The sequence below is a fragment of the Notolabrus celidotus genome, chromosome 3, assembly GCF_009762535.1.
Source record: "Notolabrus celidotus isolate fNotCel1 chromosome 3, fNotCel1.pri, whole genome shotgun sequence".
Lineage (NCBI taxonomy): Eukaryota > Metazoa > Chordata > Actinopteri > Labriformes > Labridae > Notolabrus > Notolabrus celidotus.
Genome location: NC_048274.1, coordinates 13,918,565 through 13,943,629, shown reverse-complemented (window position 1 = coordinate 13,943,629; position 25,065 = coordinate 13,918,565). Strand labels below are relative to the sequence as shown.

Sequence of the window (25,065 nt, the reverse complement as noted above, 5' to 3'; positions counted from 1 at the left end):
CTTCGAGCAGTTTCAACTTAGTTTAGCTGTTCACAGACATCCACGGTCTCAAGGTGGATACACGATACCAGGCCTGAGCAGAGCCTGTGAACACAGCTATCCAATCACTTTCACATGTGAGGGACTTGATGTACAGCGTGCTCGCATTGTTTTAGTTTACTACATTTTTTGTGGATCTTGAATCTGTTCATGTACATAAACATCTGTGTGTCTCTCTCCCTCACTTTCTCTCTCTCCCTCTCTCTCTCTCACACACACACATACACTCACAGCGTGAGTGAGCCCACACCTGGAACAGATAAAGGCTCTTTCATGTTTGCAGGGCTATCCTGAGGTCAGTGAGTGCTGGTGTTGAGAGCTAGTTTTTACTAGGAGTGAGTGGAGCTGGAGAAGAAATGAAAAGAAACCATATATATCCAGGTGTTGCAGAGTTAAGGAAGTTTTATTAGCCTACAATTCCTTCCTTGATTCCTTCCTCCACCACTATAGAGATACCCCCCTTGGCATTAAACCGTGTCCATCTATTGCACAGTTGTCTTGTGCACGAAGATGGATGACAGTCTGCTGGGTGCCTTATGAATTATCAACAGTACAGCACATAAATAAAACTGCGTTTTTTTGTCAAGCTGCCATTTTAATCTTGTTTCGGGCATTACAGAAGAATATGTACTTTTTGTTGAAACCTTTGCCGCATATCGACTTCCACTATATTAACCTCTATCCTTAAGGCTTTGAGTAACTTTGATTTGATGCTGACCATCATAAATTATGTTTTTGAGCCATGAACTCTCTCATGCGCATCAGCATTAATGTAAAAAGATGACATTATGACCTTTTTTGGCACCATCATTCCTGACTATGTGCTTTGTGTATTTTTCTGCTGCAAAGACAGTTAAAAGTTTTGGTAGCTGTTTAGAATGAAAATATTATGAATGAAGCACAAGTCTGCGGGATTGTTACTGAAAAGTCGTTTAAAATCAAGCCAGGGGATGATCCATGTCCCACCCTTCCGTCTTCTACAGTTGTGCTGTTTTTCTTTTGCTGCTCCAAAAAAAAACCCAAAGACAGTTAAACTGCATTAAATAACCTTTGGATGCTGAAATGTTAGTCTATACAGTCTTGTAAAATGTGCATTTTTTCCTTCATTTGCCCTCTAAGATGCAAGAGAGAAGCCTCCTGGTTAACTGAGGAGTATTACATTAAAGCGGTCTTACTGCTGTTATGTGTCAAGCAGAGTACAAGTCTATACATTAGTTTTTTTGCTGCACGAGGAAACCTCTCTATGCACTTATGTCACCACATGTAACACATTAATGTGTGTGTTTGAAAGGATTGAGTAAAACTCCCAATGTCCAGTTTTCTCACAGTAGTCTGTGGGAGAGTTGCCAGAGCAGTCCGTGACACCCGTAGCCCTGTAAAGTTTCCGGGGCAGGTGTAATTCCCTGTAAAACGCACTATAATTTACTGCCCTTTGGGAGCACACTGTCTCAGGGTGTGAAAATCAATAGGATGGTGGAGAGGGATCGGGCACAGAGTCTATGCTCAGCCACACTATGGCAGCAGTTAGGGTAATTCTGTAATGGCAGGGGATGAGGTTCAACCTATCTAACGCTCTATCTGAAGCAGATAAATGTTTTACAACACCATCGTTTAACCCTTCCTACCTGCTCCACCCTTCCCCCAACCTCTCTGAAGGCTTTACTGAGGGACTGCCCCTGGAGATGGGGTCCAGACTGTGGTGTTAGTGGTAATGTTTGAGTGTGTGTGTGTGTATGTGTGTGTGTGGTTCACTCCATCGTCTCCCTTGGTGTGCATTCCGACTCTTAATGCTCTATAACCTTGTAAAGATAGCCTGAGGCGTTTTAGCATATAGCCGATCTTCAAAACCCCCCAGTTGTTTCAGAGGGAAGCCATGCGGAAAACATGCATTGAATCTTACAAGATGCTGCATGTATAATGTAGCATACAGCACATCATACACACCACAGAATATTATTACCTTATTGTTGTGCAACTATTAGCATCTTAGGGATTATTTTGAAATTCAAAACCAATATGATTGATAAGGATGATCATTGAGGACGTGAGCCAACTGGGGAGATGCGGCTGGAGGAGGATAGCTCCCAGATTTAATCAGAGTATTATGCTATTGCCTTGATTTTGTTTCTAATAAAAGACGGAGTGAAGGCTTTGTGTGAATGAGTAAGTGTGATGCAGAGGAAATGGCTGGAGAGGGAGATCCCACGCAGACCCAAAGCCCCGACTGCATGACGTGTCTCGGCTCCAGCAGAGACACGCAAGTCATTGTTTCAGAAGAGAGCGCAGAGATCTCATTGTGCCTGCCCGGATTGGCAGCAACAGCAATCACTTGTTTCTGATTTATTAGATAGGCAAGGAAATTAATTTTGTTCCAAAATGCATGGTCGGAAATTAGATGGTGAAATTGTGTGAAAGAATCAGTGATTGTTTTCCCCCCCTGCTATCCCTCCGGAGGTACTGATAACTGCTGATCTCTGTGACACCATTAATGAAAAACTTATTCAGATTCCAGAGAAAGAAAAAAAAAAACTATCTTCAGAGATGTAGTAATTAACTTGGCTATCTCTCCAGTCTTTAACGTGATTTGAACCACCTCCTAAGATTCCTCCTAAAAGCTGGCCACTAGTACTCAGGTCATGGCTGGCTACTGACCCCAGGAAGTTCTGCCCTTCATTCTACTTCCTGTTCACACGTGTAGGGGTCCAGTGCTTCATATAGAGGCAAATTAGCTCTCCCATTCATTATAACCACAATATTCCAAAAATAAAAGCCTGAACCAAACCCTTTCTTCTCTTACTGTGTCTGATGTTATCAAGTCAGCAGCTTCACAACAGTTTAAGTGATCTAAGTATCTCAGGGAGGAAAAGTCTTTCTTTATTTCACCTCTTCTTTGTATTTTAGTAATAGTTTCAGATTATTTTTGATGGTGGTCACACATAATCATATCCACCTCCATGCATGATCAAATTCATTATCTGCCAGTGTGTATCAGCAGCTAATAGCTAATGCAGTTTCAGTATGAGACAATTGACTGTGGAGAATACCTGTCTCACATTTTCACCCTGTCACCCTTTTTTTGTTATCATGAATAAATATCATTGCCAAGGCTGTGCAGAATGAGCCAAAGTTAAAGTAAAAGGGACTGGTAATTTGTAATGATAATGTAGTTTCTTCATCATTTTTGGTAGTAAAAGCAGAAAACAAGCCGCCATCTTTCCACCTTGCCTGTCAGCAAGCGGGGCAGGCCAGTATATCCACATTGTTACCTGTCTACTTTGGCACTTAGAAAGGCTCTGTTGCTCAATAAATGTGCATTAAAGGCTAGACAAGCTTGTTTATTTTGACCATTTGTCCACGGGAACAGTGACAGACAGCCGTAAACATAAAGCATAAGCAACCATGCAACACCATACCACCGTAAATTCACACCACCACCTCCTCGATATTTGATAATTTACTTGTATAACCCTGTACTCTTTGCTACTCCCCCCAACGTTTTCTCCTCCACCAAGGCTCTTCCACCATTTTCTCAAGATTGAATGCAAATTGGTTAAAACACTGATCAGAACTTATTACAAAATGGAGCCTTGCTTAGAGAAAGAAATGGATGCATCACTATGAGAGCGAGGATGGGGAAGGGGCTGAGGGGAGCCTGGATGTGGGCTGGGAGTGGTGGTGGGTGGGGCTTCATGGGGTGTGTGTGTGTGTGTGTGTGTGTGTGTGTGTGTGTGTGTGCATGTGTGTGTTGAGGGAGAGTTTCTGTGGCAGGGATGGGAAAATTAGATTTATTTTTTTCATGGGGTGAAGAGAGGAAGAATGGGGGGGGGGTTCAGTAATGGCACCTCACCGTATTTTATATACGTGCAGATGGAAGAAAATGAAAATGTTTTCTGAATAGGGTTTTTTTTCCCCATGCATTTTCTTTCTTTTCTTATGTGTGTGTGTGTTTCTGTCTGCACCTTTCTGTCTGTCTGCATTTAACCCACCCACATCCACCCCCCCTCCTCTTGCTCCCCTTTTTCACTGGCAGATCCCCAAGGTTATGGCATGTCTGGACATCTAATCAGGCCAAGTCTTGATGCTGAATATGTTGTGCCCCTCATCCCTGCAGCCCCATACTGTTTATCCTATAGCTGCCATTATATATTCAAGCCTTTGTCCGGTCTCTGCTGCACACCCCGCTGTGATAAATGAACACGACCTTGGAAAATAGAAAGGTTGAAGAACAATGATTCCACTTTTTATGAATTCATTTTCTCACATGTAGTCTGTGTTCAGCAGGTACAGAGGTAATGCATAACTCACTCTCGCCTGAGTCTAATAAAGGTTTGCATTTTAGTATTTGAAATTTACCGGCACAAAAAAAAATCGAGGCTCGGGCTACACATGTGAGCCATTATGGGTAATTTTGGCAGTTATGTCTCTTGTCCCTTTGACCTTAAAGGGATAATTTTTGCACCTTGTCGACAATAATAAAAAAGGAACAGCTCCGTTTGGCATGTGGCCATGTCATTTTTGTGAACTATTAGATTTTCATACTTTTCACACACATCTTTATGTCTTTGTGGATTTCTGGCAGCCATTGGAAAAGAGTGGAGAAAGAGTTGAAGTTCTATTCTTTAAAAAGTTCACTATTTTTAGTATTTCAGTGGATGAGGACAGTTCCTCACTGAAGGCAGTTTAAACAGTGGAGAGAAACTATGTTACTGATCTATCAGAGTGGAGTTCCTTCTCTCTCATGCCTTGTCCCTCACAGCAGACTGCAGTACACTCACAGAGCCAGTAGATGGTGTGCCTCCTTCAGATTTCCCTCATTTCCACTCACTGAACCTTGCTTGCTCACCCGTGACTTGTGAAAGCGCTCTGGGGTAGGCCTCCCCAACCTATCATCCAGCAACCCCCCCCACCCTCACTCCACACCGCCCCTGAGCACCCCTTCCATCTCTGCCATCTCCCCCCCATCACCCCCCCTCCCTCTCCCTCCTTCGCCATCCAGGGGGCAGAGTCACCGAGGTGGCAGTTCTAACAAGCTGCCGGGGACCGCAGCGCTCAAATGAGCCAAATCAAAGAGAAAAAGGGGGAGTGGGATAGGTAGCGCCATGAACCCCCTGCAGAGAACAACCATTCGGATGAATATGAAATGAATTTGTATTGCTTGACATGATAAGCCCAAAGATAACCCCATGCACAGGCGACATCTGTACCCTGGCATCCTTCAGACATTAAAAGATGCACAAGAAAACATCCGCACAAAATTATCAAAGAAACAGCTGACCAGCTAGCCGTGAATTGTTTGTGGGCCGAGTTTTGAACAGGAACAGCAGAGAGTCAGTGAATTGCAATGAACAGAATTCAGCTGTCTGTTTTTGTTGTAGACAAGGTGAAGTGTTGATCTAGCCCTACAATGTGTGCTCATGTTCTCTCTCTAAAGGGACACAGGACACGAGGATGAGTTAGGCACTACAGCAGCACACTCAACACTACAGTTTTGAGATTCATTGACTGGTGGTTTTAGTAAGAAAGCACTCTATCATTTTCTTTTCTTCTCTTTCTCTTCCTGTCCTTACTCTTTTTCCCTCTGCACCGCTCAGATTTTTCATTTCATTTTATGGTGTGTTAGCATTATCCACCCAAAAATACACCGGATCATGGAAAACAAAAAAAATACACCACATAGTGTCCTCCACCATCATGCAGCTTTAGCCTGCCACTTCCTCAGCACTAACATGTGTGAGTAAGCATGCACATACAACCATGCTAACCCACACATGTGCATGTGCGCAGACACACACACACACACACACTCCTGTGGTTGCTGCACACTTCATTTAACACACACAGATGCAGGGCTTTATGGTTTTCCTTAAGCCAGAAAACAAGGAAGTGCACATTGATTGTAAAAAGCCTGTGTTATCATTTATGCTCACAAATGCTCCTGGCATGGAAGAGGAGCCATTGAAATTGCTCAGCCAAGAGAATGGAATAGGAAATGTTGTGTATAATAACGTGAATGGTAATGCTTCAGTTTTATGCCCCTATTTCATCTGTACGTGCGCAGTCTCAGAGCCCTGAACCTAGATTTCACAACGATTTCACAATTTACAAAATGTAATGCATACAGAAATGACGATATGTGAAATGTTTTCTCTCCTTCCCTTTTTCTCCCTCTTGGTGTTTTTAAGCCCTCTGTGAGTTTAAAGAATTACACAGTGAATATGGCTTCACCTGCAGTACTCAGCCTTTTATGTTACGCTAGATGTTCTTTTGGTAGAGACCCATCTAAGTGAACCCTGCATGGTTATTTTAGAGTAATGGAACCTCTGTGTATATGCAGTCAGTAAAAACCCTGATACCGCAGTGATGTAAATGTCTCCTTGTGTGTCCTTTGTAATTCCCAGATCTCCTTGAGGTTTAATAGATGTAAAATGAACAGAGATGTATCAGTCAATATATGGAAATGTGTGGTTGGATGTGAAGTAGTGGTTAAATGGTTAAAACAATTTTCAGTGCAACTATGTATACATGAATTTGTTTTAAAATGATTTGAGTCTCAAATAAGCATTTTTAGTAATTATCTTGCAGCTTCACTTAAAATCAAACACACCAAAATGTTTACATGAAACACCCCTGATTCATGTTCATGATTTCAGCAACACTTACAGTTCATAGACACCTTTCCTTTTCCTTGTTCCCAGACTATCTGTTGTAGTGTTCAACTTTTAAGGCACCAGTATCTGTGTGGCGCTCTCTGGCACCTCCTGTTATTGACCTTTAGAAGATACTATTCAGCTTGTGTGTTTTAGTAAGTTGCTACCGACTTCACCTGCGACCCTTCTCCAAACAGAGGGTCAGAAAGGCAACAGTGGATCCTGCCGCTGTGTAGTTTAGTGTGTTGCACTGTCACTATATTACCTCGGGCCTGGGCTGTGCATCTATCAGCCTGAAGATCAGAAAAGGTCTGAGTGTGTGCTCCCCTTCTCCAAAACAAACACATGTTTATTCTGTTTTCCGCTCCACGCTGTCAGATTTACCTCTGTGGTCTTTCCACTTTCGCACCTTCCAGAATTTTTTGATCGAGGTGCATCACGCGCAGAGAAAGTTTCCAGTGAAGCAGCAACATGTGGCGAGGTTTTCATTAACAGTAAAGATGCCGTTTAGAATAGCAGAGAGGAAACTACAACACATTGTGGGTGCGTTGATCTTGGTTGGTAACTCATTTCCTCGCTGCTTTTGTGAGCATTGTCTCCAGACTGAATGCTGGAGGTGTTTTTGCGTTTGGTTTTCCTGAGTGGACACAATAAAAGCAATTTCTCTATAAAGCCACTCAAACATGGAGTGAACAGACAAAAGGGATTGGAGGAAAATCTGGGCCACAGCAGAATCCAGCCTGCCCCTCTTCTAACCTCCTCTCAAACAAACACAGCAGCCATTTCCTCCCTCTGTCCCTGGAGCCCCTCGCCCCCCTCACCCCCTCACCCCCTCGTCCTGCGCTGAAGAGCCGATTCTGTCGACTGCTGCACAGGTGTCCTGACGTGTGCCATTTCTATCTTATTTCACATTGTTATAAAAAAGAAAAACCTTATCTAAAGTTTTCATTGTGTTCCTATGTGGGTATGAAAAATATATATATATATTTTTTAATTTGTTTAATTTAGATGTTCATCAAGAAAATTCAAGTTTTCATAAACTCTATTTGTACACAGTATTCACAAATCATAGAATTTTTATTCTAAATTCAAAATGTAAAAAAAATTGAGCAGTACATATTTTGACATTTGTCTTCAATTTTCTAAAATGTCTATTTGGGTTTATTTCTTGCTGAGAAAAATTGATCAGCACTTAAAAAAATCAAAATGATGTTAATTTCTGACATTTGAGTGTCCCCCTTTTATATTTTGACATGCTTTACTGTTTATTTAAACGCAACAGAGGGGCTTCCCCCGGCTGTGTGGAACGATGGATTCTATGTACAGATGCATCTGGTAGGAATCAGTTGACCTCGCTGAGGGAGCTGAAAGTGAAAGAGGCTGTTATGCTTTAGCACTGGCCCAACTGCCAAAGTCACAGCGCGAGCGGACTGAATCCCCGGCGTGTCCGCACAGCAAAGTCAAGCGTGATGGAATCATGCTTGACTTTCCTGCGCTGTACTAAAGAGTGAAAAACACCTCAAATGTTGTCCCGCACAGGGAGGAAATAATCCAGGGTTTTTCCTTCTTGGACATTTGATGTAATTTCAGTCTGCTCAGATGATCATACATTTACTCATTTACATTTGTTTCTTAGGTTTTAGTTATTTCAATATTCTTTTTTAAAATCTGTTTATTTTATTTTACTCTTAAAATAAATTGTGTACTAATTTATTTTAATTTCTATTTCAGTACTTTCGAGATGTCATTCTAACTTTACGGTTCCCCCATGTCTTCACCAAAAAGACTGAAAAATCATCATGATGTGACATAAATTTAATTTAACATTTTAACAATTAAAAGTATTAAATTTAATTTCACGCAGTATGAAATTATTTTTTAATTGTTAATTCTTATTTGCTTGGGTAGCTGATGACCAAATAAAAAAGGTAACATCTTTCGCCCCTGACACGGGCGTGGGGTATTGAGGTTTCTGAAGGGGGCGGGGGGGCACATGGAGGGGGCGGTGTGTTTATTTATTTTTTATTCTCTCTGTGTCTCCTGACATATCTGTATTCCTCATCTTCTGTCTCCTCTTTGAAAAGAATAAAAAGGAGAGAAGGGGGTTCTTTTTTTCCAGAATCCTCCTCTCCTCGCCTTACCATTTTCATCAGCTGCTCTGATAGCCATGAATCTTGTCACTCATGTTTTTCATCAACTCGTGTCCGTGGAGCGTGTGGCGAGTCCTGGAGATTCCCGCTGAAGCGAATGCAATGGTCAGAAAGAGAGTCACACAACCGCGCCGGAGAAGAACACAAACACACACACATTAGATCAAGTCAGAGACGTGTACTAACATAAAAAACAACAACACAAACAGAGTCCTGAAATACAACATGGCAGTAAAATGTCTTCTCCTCCTGTGAATTACATGTGCATCTTTTAGCCGTGAATTGACTGAACAGATAAAAACTGGAACAGTGTGTACACTTGAAAAACACATGTCCTTGCATGGACTGTACTTTTTAATTTTTTTTTTAACTGGCAAAATGCTTTTTTGAGACGTGCACGAATTTGGTAGGAGGAAACTGTGTTTTTTTTTTGCAACGAGAGGAAAAATACAAGAGAGCCGAGTGTGTTGTGTAATGTTTCCTCCTGGTTTCGACTCTCAGATGGCAGGAGCCAGTTACTATCATGGTGCTCCTCTCAGCGTCTGGGATCTGCTGCTTGTCAGTTCAGCTGTACATGTTTTCACATGTGAGCCATGTTTCTTTTAGTGCAATTTTTCATTGCCTCCTGGATTCTTTCAACCTGAAGTTGACATTGTTTTCTCTGCTTATGTTCAAGCCTGTAATGATTGGCTGTGACAAAGGGGGTATCTCCCTCCATCATCAAAAAAGAGTGATGGCCTCTCAGACAGCTGTCATTTACCATTAGTCATGCCCCATTCTCCCCAACTAATTTTATGTCTTATTGCTTTTTCGTATGTCTGCTGTTTTTTCCACCCTTTTTTTTTTTTTTTTTTTTTTTACAGGTAAAGTAAAGCAGACTGCATGCTCTCCTCTAAACCCACAAACTGTCTCTGTGAATAAAATTATCACTCAATCTTTAGGCGTTAATTGTGATTTAATTGCCCTAATTACTTCATTATCTCCTACATGATTAAGATAATTAGCGGGGTGTTAAATACTGTGACTTTTCCTGTAAGACAGGAAGAATTCCCTTTGATTAGTTAATGAGATTAATTACACCCAGTGTACTAGGTATAATTGTGAAAGTTCCCACCTGCAATTTCCACTTTCACACCATTAATGAAAATTCACTGTAAATGAAGACGTGCATGTGTCTTTATGTGACAATTAATTAAACATGGTGGCTAACACAGTTTAAGTGTGATATGTGAATAATACTTTACATTATGTGTTCTTTAAAGCTAATCAACTAAGAAAAGGTGCAGTGGACTTTTCCTTTCCAGCTATTAATCTTGCAGAATTAGGTCAGTAGATGTTAACATTTCCTTTGCATTAAATATAATACTTTTTTTTATGCAATATATTTTTCAAGTTCAAAAGTTTTACATCTGGTCTTATATTGGACTTTGCATCTATTAAAGTATAATCACTTCCTAAGGTTGAGACAAAGTTTGCAAAGTGACCTAGTATCTGTCTTTCTGATGAGTTTGAAACAGATATTAGGCCCATTTCACAGAAACTGCAGCTCAAATAAGGTCAGCATGCGCTGAATGAAGCTGAATCAATCAGCGTGGTTAGTCTTTAGTGGAATTTCACCGATGAGAACATGGTAGTCTTAAGTTTAATATGGGACGCGACTGGAAAATCGAGCAGCGTGCTTAAAAATCAAGAAGATGGTTGGCAGCCTCGTCTGTCTGCGTCTGTGTTTCTGCACCTCTCCCTTCTCCTCCACCCTCAGTCTCTTTTCTCTCTGTGAGGCTGGAGTCAGTTTTACTGTCACTACCTGTGAAATTGTATTCCACGAAGATGGATGCTTTCTCTTATATTCATGACATCCAGGGAAGCACAGTCACCTCCAAAACTGTTTAATATGGATGCAAGAGAGGCGGACACGTATACACACATTCATACACACAAACATAGCACACATGCGCGTTCACAAACACATGCACATAAATGTACTTTTGCATGCTCTCGAACGTGCACACACATTTTTTCTTTTTCGACCCAAAGACAATGCGTGGCTGGTGTTTTGCTCCTGCTGATGATGAAGAGTGGTAGTGACAGTGCTGCTCTCAGTAGGGTTGATGCATTACAACACAGCGCTGCCATGTTGCGTAAATTCTCTGTCTCTCCTCATTGAGAACATGGAGGCTTCTCATCTAGCGTGGTACCCTGGTGCACTTTAGCTCCTGTGCTCCTCTTTTGTTTCATCTCTGGAGTTTGAAAACCACCGTCACTCTGTGCAGTCTACTCGTCCATTTTTATGGTGTGGTTGCTCTGTGTTGTTTGGGAACGTGTGTTTGAAATCTTCCTTTTGGACCAGGCAGTTTTTTTGTAACATCGGTGTTTGCCATTGATCCCTGTGCGGCCACTGAAGAGTACATGTGCTCTGCAGGTGTAGCCCACCTTCCTTCTCCTCAAAGGGGTGAGGTGGTGATGGTGGGGGACACACAACCATGCAGAGTAATCTGCTGCAGTCGCCCTGAAAAAGAGGGAGCTGGAGTAAATTGGTGGGCTCTGTGTGTGCAAGGGTTTGTGTGCGCATGTGCGGTTGTGTGTGTGTTTATTTGCACTGACAGAGGGGGTGAGGGTGGAGGGGTTTGGTCTGTGGGTCAAGGAGGCAGAGGAGACTCGCAGTTGACGGGTTTGTGAGCTGTAGCTATAGAAATACACAAAATTAATAAAACAGCACTGCACACAGATGGTACTCTGAGGGGACCACCTTCCCCTCCCTTCACTCATCCACCTCCACCCTAATATGAGGGAAAGATGGATCCCTGTGAGTCCTTTGGGTGCATTGTTATGTTCCATTTGGGCTGTTTTCCTTCTTGATGGAAGGCTACATGCCTTAGCTGCTACTTAGCTTGTACAGTAGGGCCTCCTAACTGTACAGGGTTCCTGTAGACTGTGTTGTCTGTGCTGTCTGGACCCTCTTGTACCTCCTCCTGACATTCTGATACAACAGGACAGTCGGACAGAGCTGTTTGCATGTTCAGGGATACAGAAACACAGAGCACATGTACTCTTTCAAGAATATCTCCATGGAGAGACTGCTTGAACAGTTGCTACATTTTCTTCTCCGCGTGCGTGTTTGCTTGAGCTCTATTGTAGAACTAAACTTAGGCTCCATGCCCTCGCTGCAGGTTGTGTGGAGTTTCTACATCTCGTTCTTTGGTGAGGGGGAGGAGAGGAATCACAGAGTCTGTAGAAATGGGGGTTCTGTTCAGAGGTTTCAGAAGAGAGGTTTTGTGTAATCCTATGCTAAATTCAGCATCAGATCTTTTGGGGAGCTGTGTAAAACCAGTATGTTTTTCTTGTCTTTACTTTTCCTGCACACCTCAAAAAATGATGATAGCACATGGCTTTTCCGCTATCTCACCCTCAAGGCAAAATGTACAAGGCTGCTAGGCGGCGTTACCTCTTCCTCTTCCTGCAGACAGCTAACCCCCTCAAAGGATGCTGATGTCTGGAGAGGGGGAATGCCTATGAGCAGAAATGGGGGAGAAGGGGGAGGTTTGGGGAAGGGGATGGGGGGGAAGAGATGGAGTTTGGAGGGGGGGGCAATAAATAGAGGGGGAAAAAGGAGGAGGGAGGGAATATGTGTTTGGTTCAAAGAAGAAAAAAACTCAATTCGGTCCCCCTGTTCTTTGTAGAACATTTAGCTTTGACCCTCCCTTGGTTTTCTCTACTCCCTCCCACCACCACCTCCACCCCCCCATCCCATCCACACACAGACACACAGGGTCCAGCAGATCTGCAGGATATCACACCAGCGAGCCTTTTGCTATCTTCTGCACAGAGATGCATGCTTCTTAATATATATCTCCACTGTATGGTGTGTGTATATGTCCACACTGTTGCAACAGGCAGACACTGAGGGAGGAGAGAGGGAAATAGGGAGAGAGAGTGACAGGAAGGGAGAGAGGGAGGAATAGAGAGAGGTATAGTGAGAGTCAGAGTGAAATAGGAAAAAGGGAGGGGGAGAGCTTTATATGTTGGTAACATGTTTATGATGCAGTGAAAAATATCAATTTAGATAAAAAAAAAAAGAATTTGGGATAGAATGTGAGTATTTCTGGTGAACTACTCCACACAGCTGCAGCCAAAGAGCCCTGACCAGACCTCTACTCGTGCTGAAGCAGACTGGAGGAGACCCAGGGTAAGTTATGGGCTTTTTTTTCTCTTTCTCTCCCTCTCTACGCCGCTGATTACGCCGCTGCTGATTGATTGGTTAGAGGCTGCGGATTATCACGGGCCGCTCGTCACCAGGTACCTGATGATGAGAGGAGAGAGAGACGAGGGGAGGAGGTGGAGGGGGGGTGAGGGGGGCGCGAGGAAGAGAGGGGAAGGAGGGGTGGAAATTAGATGAGCATGGCCGGCGCTCACATCACCAGATCTCACTAACTCTCTTTCTGATTTCTCTGTTTACTCTGCCATTGCACATTTGTATATACGGGCGCGGGTGCAAAAAATTGATTTTGTGCATTTGTGTGTATTTGTGTATCATGTTGATGTGTGCGTGTGTTTGTGTGTGTGTGTGTGTGTGTGTGTGTGTGTGTGTATGTGTGTGTGTGTGTGTATGTGTGTGTGGTCCCAGCCGGCACACGTTGCCAGCCTGCCTGCCTGTCTTTCCCGTAGTCAACCCGGCGTGTGCTGATGAGGCTTTGGGGAGGGGTTTGCTGATGAGGGAAAAGCCAGAGGGGCCTTTTTGTGAATATGCAGATGAGGGGGCATGTGTAAACGGGAGGGGGCTCGGCGTGAGTGTGCGCTACACGCTTTATTGTTTATATGTTCTCCATAGGGAGCCTGATCCTCAGCAGATTGCCAGGGTTGGGTGTGATGTTGCCATTTGCTTTGTTTGGGGCATTTGCTGACAAAGATGGAGCAGGAGAAGAGGAGAGCCGGGGAGGGGAGAAGAAAAAAAACAGATAGAAAAATACAGTTTAAGAGAACGGAGAGAAAAAATGCAAGAGCAGCTTCAGGGCATATTTTCGCCCCATTGACAAGACGTGATGATTGCTGTTTTGCCCCCTCCCTCCTCCCTCTGTACCTCCCCAGACGTTTTTCTAATCCATTTGCATGTCAAAGCAGTGGAGGCCACTGCGCAGATTAGTATGAGATGACATAATGATGTAATGAATTAAATGCTCCTGTTTAAGCGCTGCACTTTGCTATAGTGGGTGGCAGGGACAGGGGGATGAGGGGCAAATAAGAGGAACAAGTAGGGAGGAGAAACTGGCATTCTTTCAGGTTTTTTTTACATCACAGGAACGCTGATTGAAATAACCTTTTGTGCTTGATTTGATTACAACACCAGATCAGAGTTTGCAATGAGCTTAATTATATTTGCATATTTTAGTTTTATATACTTTTGACTGTTGGCATCTTCACTGATGGGTTCAGCCTGTTAAACATGGAATCCAAAAAAGCATTCAGAATATTTAATTAGATTTTTTTTTTTAATCAAAAACAATTTCCTCATTTTTTTTCAAATTTTCTCAGCTTTTTAGTTCTAAAAAAATATAGAACTTGTCTTTTCTTGCAGTTTCACAGAATGACAAAAAGCATTACTTCATAATGATAAAAGAACGCTCTGAGCCGGCCCTCTCTAAAAGCCACTCTGTGCTTCTTAAAGTTAGAAAAATTGTGCGAAGGCCGCAATAAAACAAAACAAAAAGAATATCTCTTCACATTTTGGCCTGCTCAAGAAAAGGGTTAGAGGATCACACAGAAGTGATTACTGTACCGTCAACTCCTTTCTCTCCGATTTCTCCCTTTATTTCTACTTTTCTTTTCATCACGGTCTGACAATACTTTGTCTGCTTACACTTACTCTCTTTTTTTTTTTTGCTGGATTTCAAGGATATATTTCGCTTGAAATAAAAACCATATACTGTAGATGTGATATTTTTTCCCTCAGCTTTGATCTAAATTGTCATGGCCTTTGACACAGAGCACTAAAGTGGCTGTGTGTTGCGGCAGTAAAAGCGTACGGAGTATATCATCGATTGATGCACTGGCTAAAGCAGTGTTTTTATGAAGCCGAAAAGATCTGAGACACGACACCTGGGTCTCCATGGAGAAACACCTACTGTGTGACAGGAGCTGGAGTGTGTCACTCTTGTCATTTCCCAACCCAGCAATGATAGAAACCCTGCCACATACACACATGCACACACACTCACATACAGACCTGGGTTGCGTGTAAGATTTGGGATTGCTTCCTCATTGAGGACCAGGGCAGTACAGGGGCTTGTTTCAGAGATGGATATGTGTCTCATCTCACTAAACCTGCGTTTTTCACACTACCTTCCTTCTCTGATCGATTTGAGGTGTACTACACAGATCCAGATTTTCTTGCCTGATGCTTGTCTCCTCTGTTTGGTCATGATTTAGTTCATTCTTAAGAGGAGAAGTTGATCTGATTGACACAAAAATCAATAGTTAATAAAGACATCAGGATGCATCAGTAGAACCTGTTTTGTATTTATAGATTTATTTACACACATTTACAAAGAAGTAATTATTAAGATGTTAAAACCTTGATGAACATAGATTTCAAATGATATTACATATTACCCTGAAGAAACCTCTATTTAGAGGTGTTCTTAGCATTAGGTTTCCAATCATCAAAGCACCAATGCTGTCACATTTTCTAGTGAATTTGGGAAAAGAGGAGAAAATATTAAATATGTCTTTCTAGTTCCTGATTTCAGTCGTCCCCGGTGTGGCCCCGGAGCTGTGTCCATGCGGGTGTGGCCGTGTGGAGTCAGCTGGCTGGTGCAGGGGGTAATGAGTATGCACTGTGACAGCTGGGATAAAGTGTATGGATGTGTTTGGTGGGAGTAATCAGCTGCCGACCACGGGGTGCAAGAGGCTGATGTGAGGCTTTATGACTGCAGAGCTTTACAACACACACACTCACACATGCACACACACATGCACACAGAGGTCTATTGGGACTGCATGCTTCACCTCACCCCTGCACTGCTGAACATATCCTGAGTTTCACTGCCAGCTTCTCCCTTTTACCTTCAGTAAAATATAGACTTCCAGCTTTTCCTGATGCTCGATGAACACCAGACTTTTCGGATCAATCACACATGATTTAATTATCAGACTTAAATAAATATTTTATTGAAACACCGTTCTACAGCAGAGAAAATAAACGTTTTGTTTATGTTACAGAAACACAAACTGTGAATCAGCATTGTTGAGTGTTTGGCTGTTAAACAGCACACAGAGAACAAATATTGAACATGTCGTGTAAGTACATAACTGAACAGATTTTCTTTTTTATCAACCTATCTCCATTGAAGTTTTTGGAGCCTGTGGCTTGAGTGCTCCACACATAATTGTTAGAAAGTAGACCCCACTGGCTGATGAAATTGAATTCACTAATAAATGCATAAAAGGAGAATAAATATTGATCACCTGGTACATTAGAATAAAGCTTTCATTTGATTCTGAGGTTGAGTGTGAATATTGGTAGTGGGGAGCATGACTGTGTTTTATTGGAGTGATTTTTGGTGTCAGTCTGCAAACGTGCATCTGTAATCCCCAGCTTGGATCTTCTGTGTTCTTTGAAAATTATTTCAGAGTCAAGGAATCAGAAAAAAAAACATCCACATTATCCTCTGTGAAAGCTTCTGACTTCAATTCTCCATCGTGTGGAAAGTGAAAGTTTGTGAGCCTGTGTGAGAGTTGGTAGGAGCCCTTGCCTTGAACTCGTGGCCCTGTCACTCTGGGCTGCAGTTTTCCACCAGCTCCTCCAGGTTCTCTATAGTCAATGAGGAGGATAGGCGGGAAAGAGGATTATTGGTATTGATCTACCCAGGGGGATCATTAGGCATCACTATCAATTCACAGCTCCTAGCACACAGCACCGGCCCGCACAGACATTGCCAATTTGTCCCTATTAGAGAGCCCAGTTTGTGGGTGTCTGCTGTGAGAGGCTGCTCAGGCCCCACAGCCAGTCAGGCCTCGGCTGAGGCCTGACCACAGTGGACTCGGCTGCACTCCGCGTACATGATGAAACACTTGAGGGCTGAGATCACCTGCTACATATCATGAGGGATACACAACCTTTAATGCAATGACTCCACTTTCATCCCTGAGAAAAGAAAAAATTCTTAAATTTTACATTTAAACATCTGCAGCTTAAAATGTTATTTAGGGAAACATACAAAAATAAAGATTTTTTAGACTCTTTCCACACACTCCACTTCCTGTCAGTGGCTTCCTCTACATCCCCATATTATTTACTGAGGGGTAATTGGCACTGTAATAGAATACTTTAGTGAGGCTTATCCAGCCTGGCCCACTTATCTGTGTAAGCTGGCTGTTCTGGGGACTAAAGCTGCTAGATCCGTTGTCGCTGACTTTAACCCTCTCTGCTAGGCTCAGGTGTGCAGGGAGCTGCCTTGCTAGCTGCCACTGTGTGCCATGATGGGCGCTACGTGCCAAAAGGTTTCTCTGAATCGCTATTTTGAGATACCACTAGCTCACAGGTATTACTTAAAATCATACAAATACATATTTATTTAAATGTCTGTGTGTACAATTTTATTTCTCCACATTTGTTTATTCTTATTCCATCTCTGTGCAAATTAGATTTTTTTTATGCTCAAAGATTTTTTGCCAACTAAATGCAAAGTGCCACACCAGTTTGTAATAATAATAAGTTTGTTTGTTTGCCAAACAATTCTGGTAAAATCTTTTTAAAAGCAGCCTGAAAATTATATGTTCCTCGTATTTTGGTTCATCAAACATGACTGTATTAACCAGCAATGAATAGTTAATATATTTAAAAATGTATTTATATTCATTTACTTGCCCTAAGTAGAGGTTAACCTCTTTGTTAGGAGTACACACAAGAAGGATGTTGTATAAACAGATTGATGCTAAACAAGACAATTACATAAGCTTGGTTTACCTAAAGTGTGGAGCAGAAATCATAGAAAGTGTGTTCTTAAACGTGTGGGTCAGAAATCCATGTTTAAATAAGAAAAGTTTTGAGTAGCTGAGTTTTTTTGGTGTGCTTCATTTTTCTTGAGGTCGCTTTTGGTGTCAAACTGTAACAAACAAACACTCACAAACAAACAAAAACACACACACACACACACACTCACACACACACACACAAACACACACACACACACACACACACACAGTGAGCCAGACAAACCTCGCCGTTGACCAAGCGGGTCAGTGTTCAGCAGGTGATTTTTTTCTCACGCCCCCTGACCTCTCGGCTGGCCTCTTTAGCTGCAGCCCAACAAAATCTTAATCATGCAGAAAGCAAGTACCTCCCACACTGACTGGACCCTCTCTCCAGGCAAATACTGTAAAGACACAGTACAAGTGTACTTTATTTAAGAGTATACTGTATAAATGTGGCATTAAAATCTTTCTTTAGCCTGCCATGGTTTGTGAAGACAGTGTCATTTCACTCTGGGGTCTATTAGAGGGCAAGCAGGGTGTGAAGGACATCCCACAGATCTTTTAAGTGCTCTAATAAATCATCTCCAACACATTCAAAATTCATCAGTGCTAGCACTTTGCCCTCTTTTCTTCCTGAATCTGTGCTGCGCGGTCAGGCAGTCCTACCACATGAACACAGCAGCAGAAACCGTACCCCTGGGGGACCGACATATTGGTCTTCAACCTGAGGTTTTTTGCATGTGGAAATCAAAGGGCCTGCTGGTAATGACTTCAGTCTGGCCAATGTGTGGGGGTCCTTTTGAGCTGCTATTCCCCAGTCACAGCACAGCTTTCACACTTCCTCACTCACACACAAGGCTGTTCATAGGATGCCGTGCCGCTTTTTTCGTGCTAGGTCAACGACCACACAGATGACGTATGGAGACGGCTCTGTTTTAAGCGGTGCGTCCAGTCGGTCACACTTCATCAAGAATAAAAAGAAACGGAAATATTTTCAAGAGTAAATCATAAGGAAGTAGCATGCAGTCGTTTTTATCACCAAGGTTTTTTTTTTTTTGAGTGTTTAATTGCACACACAGAAGAAGAAAAGAATGAAAAGGATGATCTAATTGTTTAGTTTTAAGCAGCATGTTCTTGGAGCCACCAAGAGAGGGCAGTGTGGCCTGCCTGAGAGCATGGCTAGCAGCTGCAATTCATGGTTGGAACATTGTGATCACCTGACATAAGCAGAGAGGCACACTTACACACACACGAACACGAACACACACACATGCCCTGTCCCTCGCTTGGATGTTCTATACGTAGATGATATACAGACATGGCTGTCTTTTTTCCTTTCTTCATGGTGGTGTGGAGAAACTCTCTGATCTTCTCTCTGGCAGGCATGCCTTTCTTTTACATTCTGCTTAATTTCCTCTCAGTTCATTTTTAATTGATGTTTGTCCAAACAGAAGGAATGTATTCCCGTAGAAAGCAAAGCCATTTACTACAGCCTGTAAATAATAACAGCAGTAATAATATCCTTAGTCGAGATTTATTTATCTGATTAAAGTGCATCAGTCCAGGAGTGAATGTGATATGAAATATAAGCAAAAGCACAGGGAGGGTTGTTCAATTAAAAGGACTACATGGTTGTGTGCCATTTTGTTCCGATTCTTTGTGTTTTTTTATGAGGCAGTGGAGGCAGACTGTCTGGGAGTAATCAGATAAAAACAGGAATCATTCATGATCCTTAAAAATGTACAAATGAAAAATAAACAGATCGCACAGAGCCAGTGGGAGCGATGTGCGTGCTTCTGCTTCTGTAGATTTTACCCAGAGGACCCGTCAATGGCGGATCTCACTGCTAGAAATCCAACATTGTCTCAATCTGCATTTGTGTCGCCTTGTATGTTTTTGTTATCTGAGAATGTTAGAATGTGTGTGTGTTTTCTTGGTAGGAGGAGGAGGAGGAGGAGGAAGCTTAGTCTGTGAGAGGAGGAAGAAAAGGAGAGAAAAAGAAGGGAGAGATGGATGAGGGCAGTTTGGGGGCCCTGGGTGTTTTAATTATCCACTGCTCTGTCGTTGGGTCAGAGCTCGCTATCTCTCTCTGCCTTTATCCCTGTCTCATGATTTGAGCAGTACCTTTATCCCTAAGCCTTCAGCTCCTCTGGCCAAACAAAGAAAAAAGGGAGGGCAAAGAAGGGGTTTTACAGCAGTAACTATGCCACATATACCATTAATATCCGTCAATCTCCTCTTTTTTTTATGTATTGCAGAGCAGAGTAACCTCAATAAAAGTGACCCCAGCAAGGCCGCATAGTGTATGAATATGACTGTTGGGATGGAAGATCCTCTTGCACTATGGCAGAGCTGGTTTAGTTCTGCTTTCAGTGCTGGCAGCCTCCTAAACAAGTGAGGTGAAAGAGCACATTTTTTATCTTTTTCCTCCCTTCACTCTTTCTTTCTGCCTTTTTTCGCAAGAAGAGATCATTGAAATGCCAAGCGTTCCAGGGACGCTGTTTGTCTGATAACACTATCGGCTGAGGAATGGCTACTGTGGATGGGCACGGTGGTCACGTGACCTTGCTGTAGAATTTCCCTGAAGCGGGAGCATTTACACATCCGTGCTAAGCATCCGAGTCGATTTCACTGGTATTGAATATCCTGATAAAATGGCACTTCTGGATTCATGTGTGGCTTTTATGAAAAAACGTCTGGGTGAATGGAGACTTTTTTTTTTTTTACATGAATACCATAATTATCTAAGAGGTCACCAATTACCACCTCTTTTAACAAAGAAAAAATATATTATAAATAATATCTTCAATTTACCACATTTAAAAAATAATGTTTCTTGTAAATCATAAACATGAATCTTTATTTATTTAAATAAATGCAGAAATTAGACTTCATATAATATTCTGTCAAAAATGAGATAATTAATTTTATCAGTTGCAAAGAAATTATCAAATTTAGATTTTTTTGTGTTTGATTTTTATTTTCCCATTCATATTTACAGTCACATAAAAATCCAATTGAGGGTGTAAATTTAGAGTAAAAAAACAAAAAGAACTGGTGGCAGACAAAAGCCTTTTTCCCCTCTGCTGTTGCTATATATGTTTTGTTTGCCAAAAAAAAATCCACAAAGCAAATGTATTTATCAGTGTGTGCATAAAAGCCTGTGCGTGTGTGTATATTGTATATCCTGAGTGCCTATGTGTTAGCCTGTAATTTCTGGACCATACTGTATCTCCATGACAACATGGTTTTGATGTGGGTTCCCTTCCTGACATTTCCCCCATTTGGGGAGGCTTGTGAATTGCCTCTCCTCTCCTTCAGTCAGCATGTCACATGAAAAAAAGGTGTTGGGGGAGAGAGAGAGAGAGAGGGGCAAAGGGGTGGGGGGTGCATAGAGGGGGGGGTAGTATGAGGAATCTAATGGGCGTCTGGTCTGATTGTCCTCAGCCGTGGCAGTAGAGACAAAGCAGATGAATTGTGCAATGGATTCGAAGAGATTGGAGACAAGTGCATGTCAGCAGCCCCTCCATCTCTCCTCACCCTCCCTACACCCACCTACCTCTCCTCCTCCTCCCATCCTCCAGGATCCCTCCCTCTCCATCTCTCCTCTCTTTTTGTCTGACATCCTGAAAAAAAAGCAGGCATGACAGCAGTGCTCTGCTCGAGCAAAACATTAAAAACAAAATGCAATCCTCACCCGGTTTTCTTTTATAATAGATATTCAGGCAGACGTTCAGTTTGTTGAGCTCATATTAATTGTGAAACACTGCATGACAAATCTTCCCAATATTAATCACTAAGCAAACATCAAGGACATTTTGAATCATGCTGTCTGAAGTGCTAGAAATAAATGACAGCACTAATAAAAAAAAAATCCCATTTGAAGATTAAGGCACTTATCTAATCAGCTTTGAAGGGGCACACTTTGTGAAATCTGATAGACTTTTCTCAGATTTTTTGTCAGCTTCTTTCATGATTTGTATCAATTTTGTTGGTGATGATACTGAATATTAATCATTTATTCAACTCTTCATGTTGAGTAAATTTCTATTAAGTTTGCCCACCTGGAGTTTACACTTTCTACGAGTTGTTGACCTCCAGGAAAACATTTTAGTTAGCTTCAAACACTCACTGATTCTCTCTCCAAAGCTGGAGGTAGAACAGCTTCTCTTTGTGCAGCCACATGTTCATCTCTTACCCCTGAGAGAGAGAGAGGAAAAAAAGCCAGAAAGATTTATTTTTTGTGACTGTCTTTGTCATATAAGGCTGTGGACCAGGTCTTAGCAGAGGTGAATGATTTTGATTTGGAGTAGCAGTGGTGTAGCCCAGGACTGTAAGAGTGAGGATCTCCTACAGTAAGTGTGCTGATGTGTTTTAGACAGCTACTTTGGCTTTGAAGTTTCAAAGAGGAAATACTCCAAGGACTCCGCGAGGTATCACGTTTCTTCTACAAAAAAAAGAAGAGTTATTTTGCTTTTTAAAGAACTACATTTTTTAGATTTTTAGATTTAATTTTTTATCTACTATATTGTTCTAATTTGCAGCATCGGCAGTATTTAACAGAATTAGACATCACTTAGTGCGTGTAGTTAAAAAAAATAGTTAAAGTTTAAGAAAAGCACAAGCTGTATCAAGAATATTATGTATATGTACTGAAATTTCAATGTGTTTATGTCTTAAATATACCCTGTTATTAAGATGAATAGATGCAATACATTTTCATTCTCTATCCAGTGACCACCTTGACAGCACTGGTCTGCTCTGCCAGCTTTTGTTTTGTGTTGACTGCATTTATTATTCATCTTTGTATCAGTCTGTATTTTAATATGAATAATGGAGGAGGTATCAGAGGAGGAAGAGGGATGTGAGAGAGGGGTGCCACACAGCATGTGTCCTTGGCTGTTCTCTGCTCCTGCACTCCTCACAGTGGAGCAGGTGGGAGGTGGGGGGTGGGGGGGTTGAGGGAGGGAGGCTGTTGGACTCTGACTGTATCCATACCTGCATGGTGCAGGGCCAGGATTCTGGGTCCTGTTCTCTCCACCCCCACCTCCTCCTCCTCCTCCTGCCTCTCTGTCTGCTTACCTGGCTGGCTCTCTTGTCGGATTTAATAACAGTGTATAAATCAAAAGCCTCCTGTCAGCCACACAGCCTTCATTAAATTCAAATGGGGAACGGGTCTCTTTGGATCCAATTTTAATAAAACCAGGTAATCAAATATGGGTTTAAAAATGGGTCATCATTTCACAGCCACACAGATGTCTGCTCGCCATCCGTTTCTCGTGTACACATTTAACATTTCAGGGAAGAAGACCCTACTTACACTCATAGTATACACTCTCTGCAGATGTACCAATATAATGTTTCTTTGTATGCAAACACAATGAAGTTTCACTAACACAGTACATCCTATTAAATCTGAGAACTTCAATACCTACACTGACAATTTTCTAATGCAGTTTACAATAACCACTGGGTTATTTTTACATGAATTCTTGCATCCCTGAGTGACGTGCTAGTATGAACTGATTTTGTGCAGAAGTGTTATGTAAGATAATTTAACACGGGATGTTATTGTGTCTTATAACTATTAAAAACCTAGTCAAGTTTTTCCAGTGTTAAAAAAAGTGGAGACTAAGCTTACATTTTTGAAAATAAAGATTATCTTTCTGCAAAACTAGAGTATGAAATCAAGCAGAATATATCCTTTTATCAAAATGTAAAGCACATAAGACATCAATGTATAGAACATTGATGCTAACTATTTAGAGTAACAAGAGGAATAGTTACAAATAGAGACACAGAGGTCATATACACATGTCATTTTGAGAAGCAGGTTTGGACTCAGCTGGTGTCACATGCAGCAGCTGGACGGAGCCACAGCTCAGGGTACAGACATGATTGTGCATCCACTTTGCTTCCCATTGTTGCTGATTTTAAAAGTATATATGATTTCCCGACTAAGATGTGTACCAGCTCTCAGAGAGATTTTATTGTGACAGTTTTTTTGTTTTTTTTTACATATAAACTGTGTCATGCATGCTTTCTGTTCCGGCCTCGGGTCCGCCATTTTTTATTTTAATGGTGACAGTCCACAGAGTAGAGAGCATCTCTTTACTTTGTCTTGAAATGGTTATTTCTAGTGCAAGATGGAGGAGATGTCTGAGGTCAGGTGAATTGGACGGACAGATGGATACATGAGAAACCTGTTTTTTTAATAATGCAGAGATATAAGGATATATACTGTCATGTTTTATGCAGAACTGTGGAGAAAGAAGCAGGACTTTTGTTCTGTATCAGGTTGTATTTTTTGATGATCAAAAGGAAGAACTACCTGTATCTTACAGCTTGCGAGCAGAAGAGGGCACTATGAGTTGCTGATGTGCATCTTCCTTCCCTGTCCCTCTTTTTTTGATCTGTCCGTCTCTGCATCTTATCCTTCAGTCCTTCTTTCTCTTTACTTCACATTGTTTTGTGGTTGAGTATTTTAATTTCGAGGCCATAATAAACATGAATGTATGTTCTACTGAAGGAAAGCCTCTATAAGATCATATTAAGCGCACCTGTTTTGAAACATAAGGGGAAATTGAAATGATAAAAAGTAGACTCAATTATGTTTCTTGATATCATGGCTGCAACTTCTAGCTGCACTGAAAAGATGTATGTGCATATGTTCACATGTTATTTATTAAACTGACATCTCATCCCACTTTTATTCTATTATTTCAGCAGAAAATAGTTATTATTTGACTTCAGTTGGACATTCTTTATGTGATACAGTGTTATAACTGTGCAGCACATACAGGAGCCTCAAAACCAGAAACAAGCATGAATTTCTGAACACACAACTCCTCTATTTCCCCAGTTTAACCCTTAACTCATATGCAGCAGTCCTCCCTCAAAGTCCACCTTATCCTGCAACAATCCTAATCCCAGCAATCTGGCCTATTTCTACTGGTTTGGATTAAAATGTAACATCCATGTTTTGTTTTCCCTGCAACGTTATCATATAGTCTTTCTGGACTTTGCAGAAATTCTGACCTTCGTAGATCCACTTTCAAATCAAACAGTATACCGAGCGCAGTATTTGGCTTTCTGTAGTTTCTCTTTGGTTTTTCAAGAAGCCTCACTTTTGACTTCCCTTTGTTAAACTTGCTTGTCCTTTGTTAGAGAGGAAGACACAGAGCGAGAGCAGTCCCCATGCTTATTTGTCCTCCTCGACAGCCCGATAATCACGGCCGCCTCTACCTGAGCATTGTGTCCTC

At 41.8% G+C, this 25,065-nt stretch overlaps 1 protein-coding gene across 1 annotated transcript in view; it reads left to right on the top strand.

Moving 5' to 3' along the window:
- zfhx3 (zinc finger homeobox 3) overlaps positions 1 to 25,065 on the top strand; it is a 333,992-nt gene that overhangs the window by 27,263 nt on the left and 281,664 nt on the right. The window contains exon 4 of the mRNA XM_034680500.1: positions 12,957 to 13,019. The gene's annotated coding sequence lies outside the window, so the exon portion shown is untranslated. The remainder of the gene's footprint in view (positions 1 to 12,956; positions 13,020 to 25,065) is intronic.